This window comes from Sinocyclocheilus anshuiensis, unplaced genomic scaffold (genome assembly GCF_001515605.1).
Source record: "Sinocyclocheilus anshuiensis isolate Anshui unplaced genomic scaffold, SAMN03320099.WGS_v1.1 scaffold1000, whole genome shotgun sequence".
NCBI lineage: Eukaryota > Metazoa > Chordata > Actinopteri > Cypriniformes > Cyprinidae > Sinocyclocheilus > Sinocyclocheilus anshuiensis.
Genome location: NW_015552600.1, coordinates 134,824 through 143,984, shown reverse-complemented (window position 1 = coordinate 143,984; position 9,161 = coordinate 134,824).

Genomic DNA, 9,161 nt, shown 5'->3' with positions numbered 1-9,161 from the left:
ACATGAGAGGGCTGTGTTTTTGGACGCAAGAATCCCTATGCTACCCCGAGACGGGGAGGAAATGAAGGACAGGGCTCTTCTGGAAAGAGAAGAATTAGTCCGAGAAATAAAGAGAAGAGATCGCGAAAAAGATTTGACCTTAACTGACCTAGAGTCCACAAGGTGGCATCTTACGCTCTGGCATGAGCCGATCTTGAAATGTTTCCCCGAAGTGGATCTGAAACAAGGGTCCTGTGGGAAAATCGCTTGGGTATATGTTAAACTCAGCGAACAATGGCAGGTTCGTAGCTGGGGAAACTTAGCTATCGAATTAGCGCAAGGAGGAGGATGGGTTAATAGCCCAGCTTATAATAAAGATTACCGAGGAACACAACCGCGTTCTAATATCACAAAAGAGAAAAGACGATCTACCAGGAAGGAGAAATTTGTGCAACTAACCTTGTCACTGGCAAACGATTTAGAAAAGCACAGAGTTTGGTGTCCGGTAGATGAGACTTACATAACTGGAGTGCTCTATGATAACGACCAGGTCACAGAGGAACCGAAAGACATTTTCACTGTCATAATGCATTTTAAAATGAATGTATTGTCATGTGCGCATCCAGATTATGTTTGGATTGGAGGTCTCGAGGTGGAATTACACGAAAAACAACCCGAAGTAAAAGTAATAAGAAAGGGCATATTGAGAAGGTCTAGACGGCTCTTAATTGAGCCCGAGAAATAACCTGTGCTTACAGAAAAATGAAGAGAACACCTTCGCTGGAGAGTATCTCGGATGAGCTTGGAGAAGCTAAAGAAACCATCAAAAGACTGAGAAGGCAGCGATCCATCGCCAAATGGATGAGTATAATACTTTGGATATTATTATTTTTAGGAATAATATTATTGATCTTAATTAGAGTAAGCTTTCTTTTAGAATGGGAAAGAATGTCAGGAGACATTATCCTGGCTGAAGTTAAAGTGGAAAGACAGAATGTCTCAGGATTTGAATTATCTGTATGGGGTACCATAAAAGAGAAAAGAAATGAAATAGAAAATAAAACGAAGGATTTTTGGAAATGGTTAGATAACCTAAGTACAGACAAAACGGTGTATTACATGGTTAGAACGCCAAAGGTTAAACTTAAGAGTACGGTAAAAATGAAGTACTGGCATAGTAATGAAATCGAAATATTTATAGAGAATAATTTTATTAAAGAACGAGAAGGAAATATAACTATGAAATATTTTATAGGACCAACCTATAGAACTAGTTTAAATGAAGAATTAGGAGGATGCTGGATATTTAGATCGAGGAAAAATTTTAACCCGTGGAAAATAGGCCAGTGTAAATATAAGGGGACAGTCAAAAGAAGTAAAAGAGATAAAAAGCAATAAAAAATAAAAAATGCTGAGTTAATAAAACAAAATGTAGAAGAATGGATTAAAAATAGTAGAATCTTAAATCCTGAAGGTGAATATATTTTGTTAACAACAACTAGAGACAGGCTAGTAGGATCACGAAAAACAGGTTACGCAGAACTAGAGACCAGATCAGAAACTGGAATTAGTTTGGAATTAAATAAAACAGTTCAGTGTATATGGAAGAAGAGAATGGCTTTACCAAGGGTCAAGTTTAATTTTAAAGTCGGTTATTGGGAGATAGATAACATGAAATGGGAAGCGGATGTATATTTAATTAAAATGAAATTAAACGAAGCCTTAAAGACAGAAAATTAAATTAAAAACTACTATGAAAATAAAGTAAAACAAATGGACGAATGCGTCAGAAAGGAGATTAGTAGAAGGAATCACGGGCAAAAATATAAGTATATGAAAAAGGACTATGGTGATTTTTCTTATGCGAATCTTTGTGACAAAGATGGAGAGAAAATGGACTGTGATGACTTTATTAATGGTACAGACCCGTTTACGGGAAATAAAACAAACGAAAACTTAAGCATAAAAAGAATGTTGCATTTAAAAAGATTAAACCTTTACAGAAAAAGAGATAAGGAAGGCGTATATAGAAGCAATTTGATTTTCCTTGATGATGGCGTTTTCGGATTAACAGGAAATGAATGTGGAAATTTTATTGAGAGCTGTTCCAAAGGACACGATCATACCACAATAAATCAAATAGCTGCAGTTCTATGTTATTGGAGCAAGGGGATAGTTCCACTACCTTGGACCTTTAAGAAGAGTAAACTGGCTAATAGATATGAGATGAGTTACGGAGCAGGGGGAGCAATAAGAATAGTGGACCGAAAACAAAAATGGAAAATGTTTCATGGACCTGTTTATATAGCCATTAATAGTATGATGAGATACAGAGTTCCAAAAGGTGGAAATAACGTACCTTTGACAAAACTAGACGCAATAGCAATTCATGATTTATCATTGACAATTGACAGGAAAGACTGGAAGGAAAAATGGTGCAAAGGACAAGATAAAAACTATTATTTGGGTTTAAACTGGTTGAAAAATTATATTTGCAACAGTAGCATAAAAATCAGAGGTCAAAAAATAAAAGGAGAGCCTAGATCAGGGATCCTCAAATCTGGCCCACATGATCCACTTTCCTGCACAGTTTAGCTCTCACCCTAATCAAACACACCTGAGCATGCTAATCAATGTCTTCAAGATCATTATAAAATCACAGGTAGGTGAATTTGATCAGGGCTGGAGCTAAACTCTGCAGCGCATTGGCCCTCCAGGGCAAGATTTGAGGAACCCTGGCCTAGATGGTTTGAAGATCCTAAAGGGTTCGTTGAACAAGGTATTTCAGGGATAAAAACGGCAGCCAAAGCTGTTTTTAATTTCATTACAACAGACATGTGGACCGGGTTGATTAACTTCCTGGTTAGGCTAGGATGGTATGTTTTATATGGAGGATTAATAATTTTAGGTTTAATGTTATTACTTATTGTGGTAAAATATTTCTGTGCATCAGTAGGTCAACGAATATTTTCTGGGAAAGAGAAAAAAGGAGACGAATTGGCTATTTTAGAGAAATGAATTGATTTTCAAGCTAAGGGACATAGACGTTTCAGAAGGAGAACAAAAAGCATAACGGAAAAACCTTTGTTGTAAGACAGTTACCAGGAAGGAAATAGGAGGAGTCAGAATGTTAGAAGAACGAATTAAGAGGGTATGAAAATAGCACTATGACTCACTTATGTCTGAAATCTAAAAACATTCGGGTAACTGGAAAATTATATCTGGAAATAATTACCATTAAAACCAATTGCTGCTAAAAAAAGTCCAACAGAGATCGAAATTGATAACTATAGAATGGCATCGAACGGGTCAATAAACGGAGAAACAAATGAAACCACTGAAATACCAGAGGATAACTCAGGATCCTCTGACGAAATGTTACAGGTTAGTGGTGAACTGGGAGCGTTTATTTTATGGATGCTATTTCAAGGAATTACTAAAAATCTCTGGTGGCATGTTCTAATTATCTCTATTCAGATTGGTAGAATTATATTAATGAAGAAATTAAGCAAGATAATTTTGGTCTGTTCCATGATGATACTTTCTGAAGGTTGGCAAAATTTACTAGAATCAAGGGGGACTCTAGTCCTGTTTATATCAAGTTTATGTAAAATAAGTATTGATATTACGTCTATAATGATAAAAAATAATAATTGTATTTTCTGGGGAGAATTAATTACTATTGTAATTAGTGCATTGTATCTGTTTGGAATACTAATGTTTAGATATGGCAAAGAAGCAAATCTGTGGATAATGATAGGAATTATGACCTTGACTGTTTTTATATTGGGATTTTTCCTAAAAAATTACAACATAGTGCTACTGGGAATCCTTATGTTAATGAATAGATGGGATAAAATGAAGATAGCCCTGAAGAAATGCAGGAAATGTTTTGGACAACTTACCGTAGTTAATTCAGATTCATTATCTGCATGATTTCCAGATGGTACTTTCAGGAGTGGAACGGATGAAACAGGAAATGGTTAAAGATGATTTTATGTATAGATGGAAGCACCAGAAGGGCGACCAATTTTGTATGGGGTGTAAGGGATACACCGGAAAAGTATATTTCGAATTAATTGACAGCCAACGCCGATATGTAATGTGTATGAATAACCCTGAAACAATGGTTCAAAATGGTTTTAAAGTTTATGTTTCAATATGGCAACTTGTACATGCAATGAGTGTAAGAGTGGGAGTAGACATAAAATATGAATTAAGAGTATGTGGATTTACTGAATTAATTTTAGAGAAAGATGATCAAGGAATGTATATGATACCATGGTGGATAAAATTATGTATTTCCTGATGACAGTATGATCGACCAGAAAAAATAAGTAATACACCAAAAATTGTATTTCAAATTGTTGAATTGAGACAAACGAAATTAATTGAAATTTGGACTGATAAAGATAAAATAGTAAAAGATGAAACTGTTAATACAGGAACTTATGGATTTGCATATATTGATGACTGTCGCCTCTTCTACAGGTGGCTCCAGTGATTTTCAGGGAAAGAGGCCGAAAGGCTGGAATGACTTTCGAAGCGTTTCTGTAAGTGATTAAATTCGCAGCGGATTCGCTAGAGAAGGTCTACTTCTCGCTCAGGGTACTGGAGACATATGTGGAGAAGGATGGACAGGCTCAAATGTACATTCATGAGTTTCCCAGAAACTAATTTGAATTATACAGGTGTCGATTTCGTGAAATCACCTTAGTCAGAAAGAAAGGAAATATTTTTGATGTATATATTGTAGTAACTCAGCTCAAAAGGGAAATATTTATGACTAATTATAACTGGTTATGATTAATAATAAATATTTAGATTAGATCTTCGAATTAACTGTAGCAGAATCAATATTACCATTACTTGATCTGTCCGTCCACCGAGCAGACAAAATAATCATTTATCAATTCAAAGAAAGATTATTTTCCTGGCCAAGGAAGAATACTTTCCTTATTTATGCAGTGCTAGCAGTAATTTAAAATATGTAGCAAGGGTTCAAAACATTCATTGACTTCGAATTGTGAGCAGCAAACAGAGGCTATCGATCGTGAATATAAGGGATTTAATAAATGAAACTATATCTAACATATAACTAACTAAGCAAAACACATATATACAGAATGAAGCAAAGTAAGGAAAAGAGAGAGAAAGTAAAAGAATGGCAGTATTTCACATCAAGTTTAAACACAACCTTTGAGAATCATCAAAGAATCAAAAATCACCTTAAAAGGGGCTGAAACTTAAACACGCATTTAAATAGTTGTAAACGGTTACTTGCATTGGCTTCGATCGCAGCCAGGCCCATCGGTGCCTGGCCCCGGGGGTCATTTACGTCTCTTTGGAATGTGTTTGAAATTCAATGGTCAGACGAGAGTGGTGAAACTGTTTAGCATCTCCTTGATAGTGGGGGGGAACCATTGGCCATTTAGCACCCATAAAAGTGCAAAGTCTGTGACCAAGACTGTAATTTATATGCAACTGTCAAAAGCTAAAAGGGTCTCTTAAGCCATAAAACCCAAAGATCATGCATGATTCTACGCAGACGCTACAATATTGAAAAATTATTTAGTCGTGAACGAATAGGGTATATTGTTAAAGACTGTACTGAAAATAGAATTCCAAAAATAAAAGATGGCTTTGACAGAAAATCTGGAAGAGAGGGTGTAGGAAAAGAAATCCTATTTACCGGTCAAACCCCACATAATAGAAAACTGAATCAAGAAAGTGAACTAGAAATCCCTTTTGGTGATTTACTTATAGAAGCAATCCAGCGGAGACATCACAGAGACGTTAAAAAGAAAAGCAAGTTGGAGAAGAAAAGGAGAAGACGGGAGACAGAAGACAGTGGAACTCATCTTCATGGCTAAAGAGCTTCTTCGGGCAATACGTCAACATGAACGGGCGAATAAACGGTTAATGAAAAGGGTTAAACAATTTATTGAAATGAATGAATTTAATTTGAAAATGGAATCTTTGAGAGGCGAGGTCGACTGTTTGAAACTTCAAAGAGTCAGTGCTGCCTCCAAAGAATAAACAAGAATAAACAGTTAACTGACATCCTGTCAGAAGCGAGGCAGGTGTTGTTATCTGGGTTAGCAACTGTTGAACGGAAAATGCTGAAGTGTGAAAAACCTAAACGCCAGTATTTGAAATGTGTTGCTATTGTGTAAATAGGAAAATGTTTAGCTGTGGTTAGGACAAAAGGTCAGACATCCTGTGTTAGCGTTTAGAAAATATAGCGTAGATTGAACCTCCTCGCATATATATTTTTAGAGGTGTGTGTGTGTATATACTCGGGTTGATATTATGTAATGGTATTACGACCCGCTGAGGAGAGGGGTGTGACCAAATGTTAAATGTCACTTGCATATGACCAGAGATGGTTTAGTGAATGCTTTTGTGAAGGAGAAATATTGTATACGCCCTCTCCTATATAATCAAGTGTGTTATCAGATTTGCTTTTGCCGTATTTCGGGGTGAAGACTTCTCGCTGTTATTTTTTATACTATTTGCTTATGAGTTATTGTTTTTAATAAAGCGAAACCATTTTTCTATGGTGATTCGATAAACTTTCTTTTAAACAAGTCTCTGAGTAATTTATTAAAGGTAACCTATTATCTGGATTTATTTATAAACCTTCATACGAGCCACATAGAGGTCCGAACCTCCGCTGAGCTGATCAGGACAACGTGCTGAGAAACTTGGAAATTCTATTACTCTTCTCTTCCATCATAAGAGGTAAGGGATGTATTTATTTATTGCAGCTGCTTAAGGGGAAAATACGTGATTATAGGGTTTATTGATTCTTTACATGTGAATTGACATAACAATAACCATGCTGAAAATAAGTCAATAATGTTAGCTGATGCTAACTGTCGAGCTAACGAGCTTGCTGGTGCTAAATTTAGGTAATTAAAAAAAAAAAAACGTCCAAATATTTTTTATTCAACCACCTAGATAGATTACATCTGAGGGAAAAAGAAAGGATGTGATGTTCAGAACATGGTAACTACAGTAATTATCAAAGTGGGAAGTGATGCCCTCTGGGGGCATTTGGCCAGGGGTGGTTTTATACCACAGACAAGGTTTGAGAAGAAAAAATCATTTTGAAAATTGAATTATATTTTCCTTATTATATTCATTATTTCCTTATTGGTTATGTTGGGAAATCCCAGGTATTTTGAGCAGTAGGATTATAAAAAAAATATATGCTAATATAAAATTAAATGATAAAAGTAGCCAATATAAAACTGCAAAATAAACATTCATCTATCTGTACTTTTTCCTTAAATACATAAAAAATCAAGTACTTTTGTACTTTCATTCGAGTAAGATTGAAAACTGAGTACTTTTACTTTTACTGGAGTAATATTTTATTATACGGATCTGTACTTTTACTCAAGTACTTGATTTGTGTACTTCGTCCACCACTGATAAACTGTTGTACTCTTGTTGCTGGTGGGATTTTCTCTGTGATTGATTTGAGAACCTCCGGCCGTAATTAAAGCATAATCAAAGGCATTGTCTGGAGTCTGTCTGGTTACTGCTGCGCAGCAGGTGGAGAAACTTAGTCCCGAGTGATAGTGTTCAGAAAGGGGTGAGATGTTGCCCGACTCAACAGGGGTGTCACTTGAGACGCGCTTATAGAGTATACATTTCTAAGTGTCGCTAGAGACACCCCGGGTAAACTTAACTGAGGTGCGTAGGGGATTTCTACCACAATTTTGGCGAGCCAACCAGGAGGGCCTGGCAGTGGCCAGATCTGTGTAGAGCGTCCTGCAGTAAAGTTGAGCTTCATGCCACTTCATGCTCGTTTGTACTTGAACTTGTTTTCAATTTTGCTCTTCTCTGAAAGGAGTCAGATTTGTGGTCAGAACATAGAAAAATATAAGTGCAAACAAAATAACTTCTGTAAAAAAAAATGGATGAAATTGGGTAAAAAAATAAAATAAAAGCTGTGAATAAAGATTATTAGAGCATGTCACAATTTGGACTTACAATTCTTTTTTTAAATTGTGACTTTTATAAATTTTTTGAACTCAATATTTCAATTTTGATCACAATTTTTGACAATATTTCTTTAGGTACCCAGGTGAAAAAGACGTAGTATTACTATAGTATAATTTAATATAGTAAGTATGTCTGAAAAAGCACAATTTAAATATATTTCTTTTTCACCTGGGTACACACACACACACATTTTACATTCATCATTGCAATGTTCTGCATAACTATATCTGAAGTATTTGTCTAGTATTTCACTTGTTTTATGAAACCATATTTCAGGAAGAAAGTGAAATTTCACAGTTCTGAATTACAATTTTGACACCATAGCAAACACTACTAGACTAATGTACTTTTTTAAACATTAATAAATGGAAAACACTTAGTAATAAAATAAGAACAATTAAACTACAAATTACAAGTAATAGTACATAAACTCAACAGAACAAAGATGCAAATTAATAAAACTGCTTTTCAGTTTTTACACCTTGTTATACCAAGTTTTTCAGGTAGGTATTCAGGTATAGAAAATGAATAATTAAATGTAAAACAACAATGCATAGTCTTCACTGTATAATTTGAATACAGATAAATCATTTTTAAAGTTACAAAAGTTATTCAGTTTACCATTAAGTCTACCATTCAAACTGATATAAAACATTTGCCATCAAACATGGGTATTTGAAGGTCTATAACAGCTGTTGAGAGTTGCATGTGAATTTACTCCATCAATCACAATCTAATTCACTGCATTACAGCTGTTTGCTCACATCTACCATTCGATTAAAGAGGATGAGATTACAGATTACACTTCAACCACAATCGAGTAGTTTAGAGTTGTCTGCAGGACAAATTTCCATTATTAATAATTCAATTCAATTCAAGTTTATTTGTACAGCGCTTTTCACCATACAAATCATTGCAAAGCAACTTTACAGCAAATTAAGTTTCTACAATATTTAGTGGTAGCTTATCAGTGGTGACTGTCAGTCAATGTACATATGGCAGAAATGTATGGAAAAATCAATAAAAGACGCAATCAAACAGACGAACACTATTAACAGCAATTATTATATGATGCAATCAAACTTATAGCAAAATGTGGTAGTTCTGTATGTTGTTTCAGGGTTGGCATCATCTGAGGTCCTCTGAGGGGTTGGCATCATCTCTTC